We start from the raw sequence: 15516 nt of genomic DNA, 5'->3' as shown, positions 1-15516 counted from the left end.
GGTGATGTGTTTTCTTCCTTCTATGCTGATTAGCCAAAGATCACAACCTGTAAACTGGAACAACACTAACAGTCACACTTACAGGTCTTGCTGACAGGTGACACATGTGTTTTTTTATTTTTTGCAACTGCCTCTTTGTTGACCTCTTGAATAAACATACATACAATAAAATCAAATCAAATAATAGGTTAAATGCCTTTTCACATCAAACGCGAATGTTCGGAGCGATTTCTCTCGTGATCAACATTTTCAATCGAAACAATAGATTCCTAATGAGCCATTCTCACCTGGAGTGAACATTCGTGCCGAACAAAGCAGATCTTTTTTTTTTTTAAAGGGTAACTAAACCCTAAACCAACTTTTTTTAGTTAATGATCTGTAAGCATGGGGCTTTATGAGTACTGGTCATTGATTCAAGTAATTTTTTTGACATTTGTGTATGAAGTGTTTTAATTCTACAACATATGGTGTAAAAACGTCTGAGTGCTGCCCTCTTCAGGTTGAACGGTGGCTGCTGCAGTTGAATTTTCCTATTGGCTGTTGCGGTACTTCGTGACGTAAGCGGTGACAGCTGACGTAAGCAGGTTCCAGCTCACCATGCCAGATTCATGTACATGTCGTCTTGCGAGCGTGTGAGGAATAATAATAACATAGAGTCTGACAGCAGCTGTCAATTAATCCGTCACTACGAGTCTCAGGTGCCCCCCCCCCCCCACTCAGCCCCGCACTCGGTTCGTTCCCTCTATCCCCGCTGGGGTCTGCCCACTTTTCCTGCATTTTCAAATATTTCTAGTGGGTGGAGTCAGACTCTGAGCAGGTGTTTAGTTACCCTTTAATGGTGAGTGCGTCGATTTTGTTTTACTTCATCTGAAGAAATTCCTTGACCAATAATAAATAAGCCAGAACCAGAGCAACAGGTGGCACTTAAGCACAGAAAGCTGTTTTGACCACCAACATTAAACGCTGAGGTAGCTCGAGGAAGAAATCCTGAAATTCAGCAGTGAATATGTTTATTTCATCTGCATCAAATGCATTAAAAACTGAACATTTTGTTTCTCATATGGGTCTCTTAACATGTAAATGATATTGCTGCATCACTGCCTTGCATCTCCTTTAAAATGATCTGATCTAATGTGGATTGTCTTCATAATTTATTCTATAATGATGCATTGTTTTGTCTTTGCATTTAATCTTATTTGAGTTCTCTTATATCTTTAATATAAAATAAATATATTGCAGCATCATTGCCTCTGTATCACATTTAAAGTAAATATATTTACAGATCTTAAGTGTTTTTCTTCAACAAATATTAGTAAAATCAATTCTAATGCTGTGACTTACAGTGCACTCTGTGTGTCTTTGAATACCAAAAAACTCAATTGTTTTTGCTGTGCTATTTTTAGTAATTGTTAACAGCCTGTTGGTAACATAATTAAAATGATATAATAATGGGTCAGACTGAAGATGGGTTTCGTTGGGTGAGATCACCAGCTTGCTCACTGGGGGTCTATATACAAATATAATTTACTTATTTATTTATTTATTTTAAGGCACAATTTAGAATTTACAATATATATATATATATATATTTTTTATCAAACCCGCACTATGACTCTCTAGACATTTCAGAAATTACAGCTTCTTTTTCTGTTAAAGCATAATTTTATGTAAAGCTGCTTTGAAATGATGTGTTGTGAAAAGCACTATATGAATAAAAAGTGACTTGATGTATTGCTTGCACTCTTGGAACGTTTATATTTAATCACATTTAATTAGTAACATGCAGGGTTTTGAGCAAATATAACACAAGTAGATGTACATGACAATAAGATAGTCAACAGTCATTATGAGTGTGCATTATACAGTGATTGCGTGGCAGTGGTATATCAAATATTATTCCAAATGATAACATGCTTTAACATTTAAACCATTGTTTACACTCGATTCTTTCTAATCACCCCTCTTTTTTTATGATAATACTGTCAGTCAACTTGTCCAGCAGGTGAACTGAAGTTGTTAATTGTCTTGAAAGTTTTCTTCCTTGAGCCATCAAACAAGTTACAAGTGTAAGTAACAAATGTGGCAAATTACATGACATCCAATAAAGTAAGAATAAGCATAATAGCAACACGTTTCCAAAACTCCAAAATTCCAAAACTTGAGAGTGGTGTTAATGCAGTTGGATTCCATGCATGAAAACAACCTTCACTTCTTTCTTTTCATGATGCACATTTTCAAGGCCTAGTACCCTCAAACTTTATTCCATTTTCATCACAATCCATTGTGTAAAACTTCATTTTGGGGATTATCGCAGTGGCCATGTTTGTGCACATTTGTTAGTGCCATCCATTTTATAAACAGAACAGAACTGAATAAAGTATGCAGGGGAGATCATAGGGACTTCCATGGCCTCCAGTTGTCCAACACCCCCCCACCCCCCAAACACACACACACACACACACACACACGCACACACACACACACCCCACACCTTGTCCCATTAGCCACACAAAACCTGATGGTTATTAAAACAGAGCGCATTACCTGGCATGTGGCTGTTGATTATATCAGCAGATTTTAGATGAAGTCTAGTGGGAGGGCGAGACCAGAACTAATGTACGCAATGTGTCGAGAATGCAGTTCCACAGTGGGAGAGAGAAAAGAGTGTGGATGAGTTGATGCTTTTTCATGTCATCATCATTATCATCTCTCTCTCTCTCTCTCTCTCTCTCTCTCTCTCTCTCTCTCTCTCTCTCTCTCTCTCTCCCCTCTCTCTCTCACTCTCTCCCCATCTCTCTCTCACTGAATTCCTCTATCTTTTAGTTTTTTTTCTGTCTCTGCTATAACATTCTTGAAGGAAATGTTAAAAATTGTACCGTTCAGATTTATTGATGTATTGATACAGTATATTGGTCACACTGATAAGTCTGGCAATATTTTGCAATTTGAGAATATCATAGATATTTCTGTCCGTTTGGCAATTAACAGAATTGGTAGCAGATTGTTTTGGCTCTTGAAATCAGCATTTGTATCAGCCAAGGAAGCCTTAAATATTTTAATAGAACCATCCATTAGCATTCCCATTCATCTCAATGGCAGTTGCTTGCCCCCCCAGGTATATGACATGAAAATACAAAACTGCTATGTGTGGTTAGTTTTGTGTTGTTTGTTATCAGGTAATTTTCTAAACACCAGTTCTCCAGATGTCTTTTCACTAAGGCTGTTATCTTTACAAGGACATGATGTACTGAGCTTGTGCAAAGGCTGAATGAATACAGAGATACACACACACACACACACACACACACACACACACACACACACACACACACACACACACACACTGTAACTTCCCTTTGATTTTTTAAGGCTTAAGGCAAGATCACCGGCCCTTCACCCAGATTATCTCTGCAGCTGAAATGAAGGTCATCGTTCATGCTGTGCATCTCTAAAGGGTTTACTCCATCAGAGAAAAGTAACAGTTCATAATCTTGCCTCACTAATAACAAAGCATGTATGAAACCACGGTTTGCTGCATGGGAAATAATACCATATTTTTCACAATAAACTCTTATTATGTGGCTTTTTTCTTCAATAATCTTTTGCAAGATATGTAATGTGTAAGTTTAGCCACTCTCCTGTTATCTTTCAGGTATCCTTTTTACTGTTTCACAATTCACTTTTCACTTCTTCAGCAATTCACCTCAAACTACTTAATGTACATATTCCATTCAAACTTGTTTTTAGTTTTTTTGTGAAGTACTTTCTTACATTTTGAAAGACTGGTTTCCCTTCTTACATCTGCTTTCATATTAAATTGACATTGTTCTTTCTTTTTGCATATGTTTGCATGCTGAATTGAGTATCTTCTGTCCTGCATCCATTTAACCATATAGGCGCCTTCACACTGCAAAAACCAAGTAGGTCTAGAATACCTGGAGATCAGTTGGCTTTCCAGTACATCACAAAAGTAGACTAGTTCTTCGACTGGCACAGAACCCCCCAGGAAATATGCAACCTAAATGCTGCCAATGGACGTCAAGATTTATGCTGAACAATTATAATTTTTTTGTTGTTGCTTCTTACCAAAACCTTGTATGCCTTCAAAAGACAAGGAATATGATGCACAATCAACATGGACTACTTTGAAAGACGTTTAGAACGTGTTTGGAACGACAGAATATTTTATTTTTTGGTGAACTACTCCTTTAAGAGCCCTCCAAAAATGTGTTACTGGCAAAGCATGTTTGATTATTTGATATTAGGTTCTGTTTGTATCACGGTTTAAGGTTCACGGTTTTGGTACGGCTCAGTATTTGCCTTCTTCAGAAAAAAAATATTACTGTAAAATCCAAAGAATAATCCATTTGGTAAGCACTTTAACAGGTTTGCCCTTAAATAATAATCATTGTTTTACAACAATAACCATAATTTAACCATGGCATTTGTAGTAAAATCATAGTAACTGCAATATAAACATGGTTACGGTCATGGTTACAATATATAGTAAAATCATGTTTACTATATATAATCTACAGCATTACTGTTATAAAACCATGGTTAATTTGATCAATTTCTGCTCAGAAAACCATGGTGACAGCAGTCATGGTTACTACAATATTACTAAAGAAAAACCATGGTTAATTTTCATCAGTGTCCTTAACTAAAAAAAAACATTATCTCAAATTACTAAATTAACATTTTAACTTAATAACTGCACTAATACGCTACATGCATCAACTTAAAGTGCACTTCAAACTCATCAACATATATTCAACATTCGGAAGCTGTACATCACTATAGAAGGAACAACCTTGCTATGAAAATGCATACGAGAAGGGATGTTGTGATAATGCTGCTTGAGTATTTTAATCATACATGGAAATCCCACATGAACACCCCAAGTGCTTTAGTTATTGTTTCATGTCTGTGTAAATTAGTACTGAGTGACTGCTTAAAAATAGAAGGGAGTGTGTGCAGTTTTGGCTCACCTGCCTTTCCCTGTGTGATGCCGCCATAAATTATGAACCACGTATCAATGTATTACTATAACGGTACCTTAATGCAATTAATCAAACCATATTATTGATGCTCATGATAAACAGGAAGAACTTGAGTGCTTGTTTTAAATAAACCCTCATGCTCATTATTGACCTATATTACCAGTATACATCACTTGTGTTGAGCGATGTCTGCAAACAGTGCCTGTTTTGTAACCATCTTTTTACCAACACTGTTGTAACTACAAAAATAAAATGTTCCCAGAAAGGAGAAATGCAGAGGGCTTCTCTATCAGCTTCTCGTTTTCTACACTTGCCATTTTCAACTACACACAACACATGCAGAACTGTGATGTCATCAAGTTGACCCAAGTGAAACACAGGCAGAGCATCCATCTACAGCTCCATTCAGGTGCATTAGCGGAGGTTTTAACTGTCTGTTTGACGTTTTGTTTTCTTGACCAACTTGTGCTCCAGATGCATCATTAAACTTGAGGTAGGCCGACCGAGATTCCAATGCTTCCCGAACTGTGGCTGGTGAACCGTACTATTCATTTTTTTACTGAGAACCATTACACCCCTAATATATACTGTGTATATATATATATATATATATAAAGCTAGCTAATCAAACCCCCTGATAAACACACATTTCTTCCTGTCTTTCTGGGACTCTGTTGTCTGTATTTCTGTCAGAGCTTCATCTACGTCAGCTGGGCCCATTTACTTCACAATGTAGATGGGTGAGAAAGCTGGATATTTATGACATGATATTTACACAGTGAATGTCATTATGTTTTGACAATATCATCTTATCGGACCAATAAAGCCCTTTCAGCAGAACTTAATCTCTGGCAAAGAAAGAGAGAGGAAAGGGATGTTTTTGAGGAGGGGGAGAGAGAAAGAGAGATTGAGGAAAAAAGAGAGAGGGAGATGGAATGAGTGCAGGCATGTGGCACAGAGTGGTGTTATTATGTTTTGACAATGGACTGACATATCATGCCCCTAAATCTTATTCAAATGGAAATCAATCTCTCACATACAGGATGTGATGGAGTGAGGCAGGGGAGACTAGAAAGAGAGAGAAAGAGAAGAGGAGAGAATTAGAGACAGATAGAGAGAGGGAGAGATATGATAAGATCATCTATGTGTCAGTGCTCTGATGTATGAATGTGTGGTCTTGTGTTACCCATGATGCATTGTGATGTAATGTCACGGAGAGTCACCAAGGTAACCTCCACCTCTCCTTCGAGTGAAAGAAAATGTGTGGCCACACTTTGACCAAGTGCTTGCATCTGCGTACACATACTGTAAAGTATTTTTCTGGCCTTGGAATTATGGATTTTTCAAAATGTTGGTGTGTAATTAAACTTCTGTGCGTAACTCAAACATAACTGATTCCTCAAATCTTGCTGCTTTGATAGGACAGGTGTGCTATTACTTCTTGTAGTGATCTGACATAAGATTTTCACTTGGCCAGTGATGAAATGGGAGAAACAAATCCTGTGTATTTACATTGAAGCAGGGACCCTAGCCATATCTAGGGACCAGCATATCATAGAAACCTGAAAGTGGGCTCGTTTGAAATGTTTTGACTTGGGACAGTAAGCAGTGATTAGAGGATTTGTTCATTCAAAAAATAAATAAAAATAATAATAATTCAATTCTGTTATAATTTATTTACTTTTATATTGTTCCCAACCTTATGATGTTCTTTCATGGAGCAGAAGAGGAGATGTTAGTCTCAGTCATCAACTTTTGTTGCATCTTTTGTCATACAATGATGGGTGTCAATCTAATAAAATTATGCCTTAAATATCCCTAAAAATATTTATTTGTGTTCCATGGAAGAAAGTAAGTCATACAGGTTTGGAGCCGCATGAGTGTGAGCACATGATGACAGAATCTTTATTTTTTCAATTAAATTTTCAATATTTAGAATTATCCCTTTAAGAACACATATAAACCACCTAGCAGCCACATAGCAATGCCTGGCAACCACCCAAAACATCACAGAATCATCATGGCAGTGAGTTTTGCATGGGCAAGAACCCCTGAAGAAAAAAAAAACATTCAGCTTGTGTATACTCTTAAAGAAACTGCGTGCTTAGACATGTTCAGTTGCAGTGTTTTGTTTTCATCACTGGGGGGCGATAACACCTCAAAAGTGTGTTGGCACTATTACTCTGGCTTACAGATCATGAGCCTTTTCTGTCTGCCATCAGCCATTTCTCTGTCTGCATTCAGCATCATTTTTCTGAAGCCTTTATGAAAAAAAACAAAAAACGTTTTCGCATTAAATTGTGTTTGTGTGCACGCCCAGCTGAAAAACTACAAATCGTCTCATGCCTGAGTCGCGTTGGTGTGTATGTGTGTGAATAATTTGAGCTGTAGTGTTCAGAGCTGCACTGATGGAGGTCTGATAAAGCCAGAGTCTCTTATCGAGCTCTTTGAAATGAACCTGCATATCTCTCCACAGGTAGATATTGAGCACTGTGTTTTTCAATGATATTGAGCGATGTTATTTGAAGCTTTGTCTGTTTGTAAGTGTGTGCATGTGTCATGTGTGTATTGTTCCTTGTATGTGTGTGCTTATTTGCCTTTGAGGTATGGCAGGGCCGATATTGGTCTGAAGAGATTGTTGTATTAGGGACCCTCTGTTATTGAGCAGAGCTCATCGAACCTTAATGCTTTTCAGCTTGTGTTATGAAAGACAGAGACAGCGTGCTGTGATGTATTGAAACTTGGACAGACTAAAGGAAAGTTATGTAGAGGAAGACAGAAAATGTGGAGAGATTGTGGGCCATTTACCATCTTAAAGGCATAGTTCATTCAGAACTGAAAGGTCTTTCATTATCTACTCATCTTCATGTTGTTCCAAACCCTTATTAAGCCCAAAGTATACTTCAGTGTACAGGACGCGTGATGCAAATCTCATCATCAGCGGAGTGCTCGAGCACTGCACGCGTGCAGCCCAATTTTTCTAACCCTCCGCCAGGAATGATTTGCACAAATTAGTGGATCCACAAGGTGATGTTAGGCAGAGTGGCAGCCTCAATCACCATTTACTTTCACTGTATAAAAAATGATGCAATTTTACAGAATAGGCTGAGACTCATATACTGCCTAAAATCAAATTTTGTGCCTCACAGAAGAAAGAAAGTCACTCACAGGTGAGTAAAAGATGTCAGAAATTTTATTTTTGGACGAACTATCCCTTTAACCATAGTTTTTGGCAAAAACAATAAAACTGTGCTATCATGGTATTAGTCATAAAATCATTAATAATGTCAAGATTTTAAACATACCTGGTATTATTGTGCATGATTCATATTATTGCAACGAGAGAAAAAAATCTTTGTAATCTTGCATACAAATTTTATGTAGTTTTCTCCTCCTCTGAAACGATTATTTTGGCATCTCGTACTAATTAAGTTGTCATGAGACTATGTTAAATATGCAGTAGAGGTTCCATATAATCTTTTGTTTGTTTGCTTTTTTTTCAAGAGTCAAGAGTCATTGTAATAACTAAGGTATGGCAGATGCAATGGTACATTTTTAGGGCCACTATTTTGGAAGGAGAGAGGTGGAGAAAGGATAAAGTGTTGGTGACAAAGGGAGGGATTGTGGAAGATAGTATTAAGACGGGAGAGAGTATGTAAGTGAGTGTTTCTGGTACTGGCCAGCATATCACCAAGCATATACTCAGATCTGATTAGATGAAATCTGATGCAGACAGTGTATCAAACTGAATTCACCCTGAATGTTCTTAGACTTTGTATAAATTAAATATTATATTTGTATAATATTTTTAGATGTCTAGACTAGATCTAAAATGAATTTAAATGTGATATCCTCCAAGATGATGCGATGACCAGTTTTATCCAGACCTGTAAAAAATGTTCCTCTCCTAGACAGCAATGAGATTAAATGGAGAGCAAGTGGATACTTTAGCTTAAAGGCATAGTTCACCCAAAAATGTAAATTATGTCATATCATCCCAGATGTGTGTGACTTTCTTTTGTCTGCTGAAAAAGATTTTGCTCAGCTCTGTAGGTCCATACGAGCAAGTTAATGGGTACCAACATTTTAAAGCTCCAAAATGCAAATAAAGGCAGCATAAAAGTAATCCATAAAACTCCAGTGGATAAATCTATATGTTCAGAAGGGATATGATAAGTGTGGGTGAGAAACATCCAATTATTTAAGTAATTTGTTTTACCATAAATTCTCCTCTCTGCCCAGTAGATGGCGATATGCATGAAGAAGAATGTGGAAGTGGAGATTGATAGTTAAAAAGAACTTAAATATTTATCTGTTTCTCACCCTGAGAAACAGCCTGCTATCGAAGGTCAGATATTTAACTATGAACTTAAACATGTCTCATCAAATTCTTCCAAAACCAAAGCCATTGGTTGAGCCAATATTGCTATGTTGGGCTTGTAAGGTAACACATACATTTACATTTATGCATTTGGCAGACGCTTTTATCCAAAGCGACTTACAGTGCCATTATTACAGGGACAATCCCCCCGGAGCAACCTGGAGTTAAGTGCCTTGCTCAAGGACACAATGGTGGTGGCTGTGGGGCTCGAACCAGCATCCTTCTGATTACCAGATTACCAGTTATGTGCTTAGACCACTACACCACCACCACTCCGTACAGACAGCGCAATTTTCTGATAGTGCCTCAAAGGCACAATATTTACACTTTTTAGGGGAATCAACCTACAAATGTCTTACACATAGTTGTCTCTACATATTAAGGTGGAATGGAGAAAGTTTTTTAAACATCGGAAAAAGTACACACATCAACTTTAAAGGAAAGCCATATTAAGTTTTATGAGCTATGAAAGAGCAATAAAAATGTACTCTGGGGATAGGCTTCCCCATCATGAGTTCTCCCTTATGAGCGAGGTACACGAAAGCTTAACTGCTCTGGTTTCTCTCAGTTGTGGTGCTTCATCCTGGTAGCTCATATGTATTCGATACTTGGTCAATTGAAAGGCTTGTGATCTTCATGACCAGTGCGCAGAACACAGGGGGAGTAATGAAGACTCTGATGAGTATGCTTTTGGTTCAAGGAGATGGCATGGTGAGGTGAAACCGTTCCGCTCCAATGAGGGGATCTAAATGTGTGACATGTCTCCTTAGTAGTGGTGGAAATTAGCAGGGACCTGTGGCATTAAACTACTGTGTATCTGGTTTGTGATCGACTAATATTGTGATTTGTTTTTATGTTTACATTTACATAAAAGCATTTGGCAGACACTTTTATCCAAAGTGACTTACAGTGCATATATTACAGGGACAATCCCCCCGGAGCAACCTGGAGTTACGTGCCACGCTCAAGGACACAATGGTGGTGGCTGTGGGGATCGAACCAGCGACATTCTGATTACAAGTTATGTGCTTTAGACCACTATGCCACCACCACTCCATTTAATGCATTGTGATTCAAAACTATGATACATTGCAATCTTATACCCACATGTTTCTCATTAATCTTTATTGTAATCAGTGGTGAATTCTCAGCACCAGCAAAGCCTTCTCTGCTGGCCTAACATGCCAAATAAATAAATATTTTTCATCCTTTCATTTTCAATCAACTTTTTGCATATGTATTTTTAATTGCTTTCTACACTTAATTAATTTACAAACAAATAGAGAAAACTAAATGTTTATCTAGTCAGAATTTATTCCTTGATGCTTACAAGCAAAGTGTGACAACTGTTTCACAAATTGCATGCCTGAAGCCCGAAGCCGAAGCGGCGCGAGTTTGAGCTCAACCCCCCCCCAGGCCTTCAGAATTTCCACAGAATCCCCCAACAGTGCAAATTAATGAGCAACTAAAGTCAGATTGTCAGATTCATCAGCCAATCAGATTGATTTATTTGTTCTTGGTGGGTGTGATATTTAGGACATGTCCCAGTCGAGGCCTTCTAGCTGGCCTTGAGTGACGCAATCACGCTTTAAGTGATGTACATAATTCAAGAGCAAAAAGCAAGAGATTTTGCTGAAGAGTCGGCTATCATGCTAGCGCTGCAGCATTGTTTATCAGTTGGGTTGCTAGGAGACATCTCTAATGAGAGTCAAACCCCTGTTAAGCTAACGGGAGCATTGCAGTTCTGAATATTGGGGAATGGAATGCATTTATGGTTGGAGATCGGAGATATCAAGGAATATCCCACATCCAACTTGAATGGAACACAGCATAACCGTGTACCCTGACAAAAACTACATTTATTGCAAGCTACATTTAAATTGCAAATATTATTCGATAGATTTTTCCAGGTATTATAGACCTCCTTGGTAGATTTGTATGAAAAATTATGATTTTTAAATGTCTGTTCGGGAGACGTTCATTTCACAAACAGTCATGCTGCAGTTAAAATTAGGCTTGCTTGAGCATTAAGTGTCGTTTCAAGTTCTGGCTTTTGTGCGTAGACATGTTTTTAAAATGTCAATTGGTATTACCAGTTAGCTGTGACATAACGTATAATGCCCAAAGGCATAGGATGTCTTATTCATTGTGAAACTGTGTTTTTTTAATGACATGAATCACACTGAAGGCCTAGACTGTAAATGCATTAGCCTGCCGCAGATTGTAATCTCTAATTTGGTGCTTTGCACAATAACTGCTTAACTTTCTTACTTTATTGTAGAGAAATAGAATTGGTGTAGAGCAGAACAAATTTACATAAAAACATGAAAACCGCTTCAGGGAATAGCATACCTTTGTTCCAGCATATTTAACATTACATGAAACTTCCTTCAGTCTAGTAGTATAGATTGTCTGTACAGTCTTATAAATGAAAGGAAAAAATTAAATGAATGTCATATTTTGGTCCATTAGAAATAATTGCTTATTGAGTGTTTACTGTCTTAATGCCATAGTGCATCGCATCATCTCAAATATTTGCTCTGAGTGATGTTGAATCTCTTTTCCCCAAATGAATATTGTGAAAAGTATAACAAAAATATGTATTCTTGGCATTAGAATAAATGTACAGTATTTTGAGGTATAATATAAAAATTCTTTGCTATACTGATTCGTTTTCCCTCAACTCTCCTCTACACACACTACTGTCCAATACTATAGCATGCAAGAAAAGAAAAAGGAACAGAGAGAGAATGTAAGAAGAGAGTTCTGTTGGATGGGCATGAAGAGCAATTTAGAAAGGCACAGTGAAGGCTTCCTCTACAAAGCACTTGTGTTGAGGGAGAGAAGGAGAGCTGGGAGGAGGAAATGACAAAAAGAAAAGAGGACATGTAAATAAACAGCAGAGGGATGTGTGCCAGCATTTATGAGAGCCTTAATGACTTTATTTGATTCTGGTGGCACAGGTACGTCTCTCTCTAATTTTCTCTCCCACATGTTGTCTTGCTTTTCCTCCTTGCCTTTATTTTGTTCTCTCAGTAACTCACACGTTGCCCAGCACCATTAACACAAAGTGGAGGATGTAAATTCAAATTAGCTCACCCCATTCCACTTTATTTCTCTTCCGAACAGGGCTATTAAAGTTTTTAATTTTAATGTAGTTTTTATGTCCATATTATTTTTATTTTGTCCTTTCAATTTAGTGTAGATTTTTTGTTAGTTTTCACTCTGTTTTTTCTGTTTGTTTTATTTAAGTGGTTTCTTGTTTCAGTTAATTTTTTTATTATTATTGTTTTTTGTATATTTAGTTTTTATTTTAGCTTTAGTATTAGTGCTACCAAAGTAAATGTATTATCAAATATAAATAAAATATGTTTAAAAGTGATATTTTTTAGGGCTGTTTAGTGTTATCACTTTTTAGTGGCATTGCTTAATTGTGTTTTAAAATGTTACAATAATTAATTATAAAATAATGGTTATTATAATTACCTGTGGATCAAAAAGTTACATTTAGATTCATTTGTTATTTTTTATTGTATTATTTTAGCCATTTATTGGAGTCTTAAAAAAGCATATTAGTTTATTTTCTGTTTTTCCAGTTAAATGTATTTTTAAGTCAATAAAAATGTTTTAGTTTTCATTTTATTTTTCATTAGTTATAATAACAATGTCTGAACATTTACACATACACCAGCTAACTCTCTCTGATATTGTCCTCCACTGTTCCTAACAGTGTTCCCTGTGATCAATCATCTCTGGTATTTAGAATGTTCCAACACCCTTACATAATTCCTAATCCTGGCATTCACTTCAGACATGGGCAGATTCACATTTAAAGTGTTTCAATGAGGATTTGGGTCTCTTTTCAATGCTCTTTCAGCCCTTTAGTTAGCAGCTATTGAACCAATCATTCTATCTATTCAGCTGCTATTTCTGCTGTTGCGCACATTTTAATCTTTTAATTGTTTTCATACCTCTGTCAGCTACAAAAAGGAAAAAAGGAAAAAAATATATATATTTGGGAGTTTTTGTATTAAATCACTGAAGTTGCAAGTAGGTGTCTTCAGGCTGATATATTCCTGTATAAAATAAAATAAATAAATAATAATTTCATTTCCATTTACATTTATTCATTTGGCAGACGCTTTTATCCAAAGCGACTTACAAAAGAGGAAGAACATCAGCGAATCATCTTAGGGAGACAGTGGTACAAAAAGTGCCATATTACAAAGTTTCACTATCATCAGAATAGTATACAAAACAGATTTAAGTGCAACAAGAAATGTAAATATTTTTTTTTTTTTTTTTTTTAGTGACCGGTTAAGTGCTTTTGGAAAAGATGTGTTTTTAGCCGTTTTTGAAGATAGAGAGTGAGTTAGCTTCCCGGATTGAGTTGGGAAGGTCATTCCACCACCGTGGTATGATGAAACTGAAAGTCCGGGAAAGTGTTTTGGTGCCTCTTTGTTTTGGTACGACAAGGCGACGTTCCTTAGCCGACCGCAGGCTTCTGGTGGGAACGTAGCTCTGCATAAATGTTTTTTGGTATGCTGGAGCAGACCCATTTCATTACCAATTTCATGTGGTAACCTCTAAATTAACTGGTTAATTATATATCAGTGTATCAATGGGATTGAACCTGAGTTAGTGTGGAATATATATATATATATATATATATATATATATATATATATATATATATATATATATATATATATAAGCAATATTACAAGAACAAGAGTGCGATAAAGCCCAACATCAGCACTGCTGTGATTCGGCCACAGACCCGAGTGCCGTAGGTAATCACAGCAGTGCAGATTTAGAGCCATATAGCATGATTGCGAGTGTGATATTGCTTATATACAACAGTTCAATGAACAAGTAAATAAAAATAAAAAAATGGGAAAAACTTTTGTGCATGGAACTACTTTATTACATGATTCAAACCAAATGAAGTTCACGAGACGGAGCGTGTGTAAACAACCTGTTTCCACACCCAAGCAGAGATGCTGTCAGCTTTCTGAAGATCAGCTTTTTCAGTGGAAAAATAGTGTCCAAGTGGGGGTATTTCTCCCTATTTTGCGGTAGCTGGTGCGCAAGTGTCATTCACTAAAGAAACCCCAATGTCCTCCATTTTAAATAGTGTGTCCACTCTAATGTGGAAATTCCACCTTCAGTTTGTGTAATCAATCAGTCTGTTGTGTCTCTCAACTGTGATGAGCCGTAATGCTGAAGTTGTTCGTTTAAAGCTGTTTAAACCTATATCCTAGCTTTAGGAGTAGGAATACATGCGATCACAAATAGCTGTTGTATGTAAACAGCTGAAGCGGCTTCACTTTACGTCACTTAACTGGCTCATTTTACACATAAAAATTATCGTTTGCCACCACCTGCTGGCTAACATGTAATGTCAAAACAAACACATGTAAAAAAAAAAAGACAAACCACAGCTCTTAACACATATGCACTGCTCTTACACTTTAGTACAGAATGGCACGAACACAAGCAGAGTGATACAAACATAGTGAAGCATCCGAGTGCTGATGGTGTCAGACCATCAGTGCTCATGGAACGTCTCTCCTCCAATCAGATTCGAGGACCGGGACTAACTCTTGTAAATGATATATATATATATATATATATATATATATATATATATATATATATATAGAACATCCCTGATCTGTACTTACTGAAGTACAAGTGACTATTTCTGAATGTAGACAGGGCTAAATAGGACTTTTTTTTTCCATTCAAGAGGTATTTTTCTTATGAATGCATTCAGTGCCATCCTTCCGCTACAGTCCTTGTCATGAAAACTAAAGTTAATTATTCGCCTCTATGGATGCTGTGCAGTCATATACACAGTGGTGAGCTTAACAGGTGTTCCACATCACAGCTGTAACTATTTTGTGTATTTAAGCACAGCTGCAAAGCTGTATTGAACAATTAGCATCAAGGACTGGATATATCTATTTTATAATAGCTTATAAATGACTGCCCTGGAAGTTAGATGTATTTAGCATGCCAGTGTCACACCTTTAAAACTTCGTCTGTGCCTAAAAACAAACACGCACATAAACACACTGTGCTGTCCCCTGTGTTGAGACAGATTGAGGTTGATTTGAGCATCATTAA

General features: G+C 36.9%; 1 protein-coding gene across 9 annotated transcripts in view; it reads left to right on the top strand.

The window, feature by feature from the left end:
• LOC127661675 (CD276 antigen-like) overlaps positions 1–15516 on the top strand; it is a 144860-nt gene that overhangs the window by 5546 nt on the left and 123798 nt on the right. The gene's annotated exons all lie outside the window — the stretch shown is intronic.

The sequence above is a fragment of the Xyrauchen texanus genome, chromosome 21 (assembly GCF_025860055.1).
Source record: "Xyrauchen texanus isolate HMW12.3.18 chromosome 21, RBS_HiC_50CHRs, whole genome shotgun sequence".
NCBI classification, from domain to species: Eukaryota; Metazoa; Chordata; class Actinopteri; order Cypriniformes; family Catostomidae; genus Xyrauchen; species Xyrauchen texanus.
This window is presented reverse-complemented; position numbering and strand designations above follow the sequence as displayed.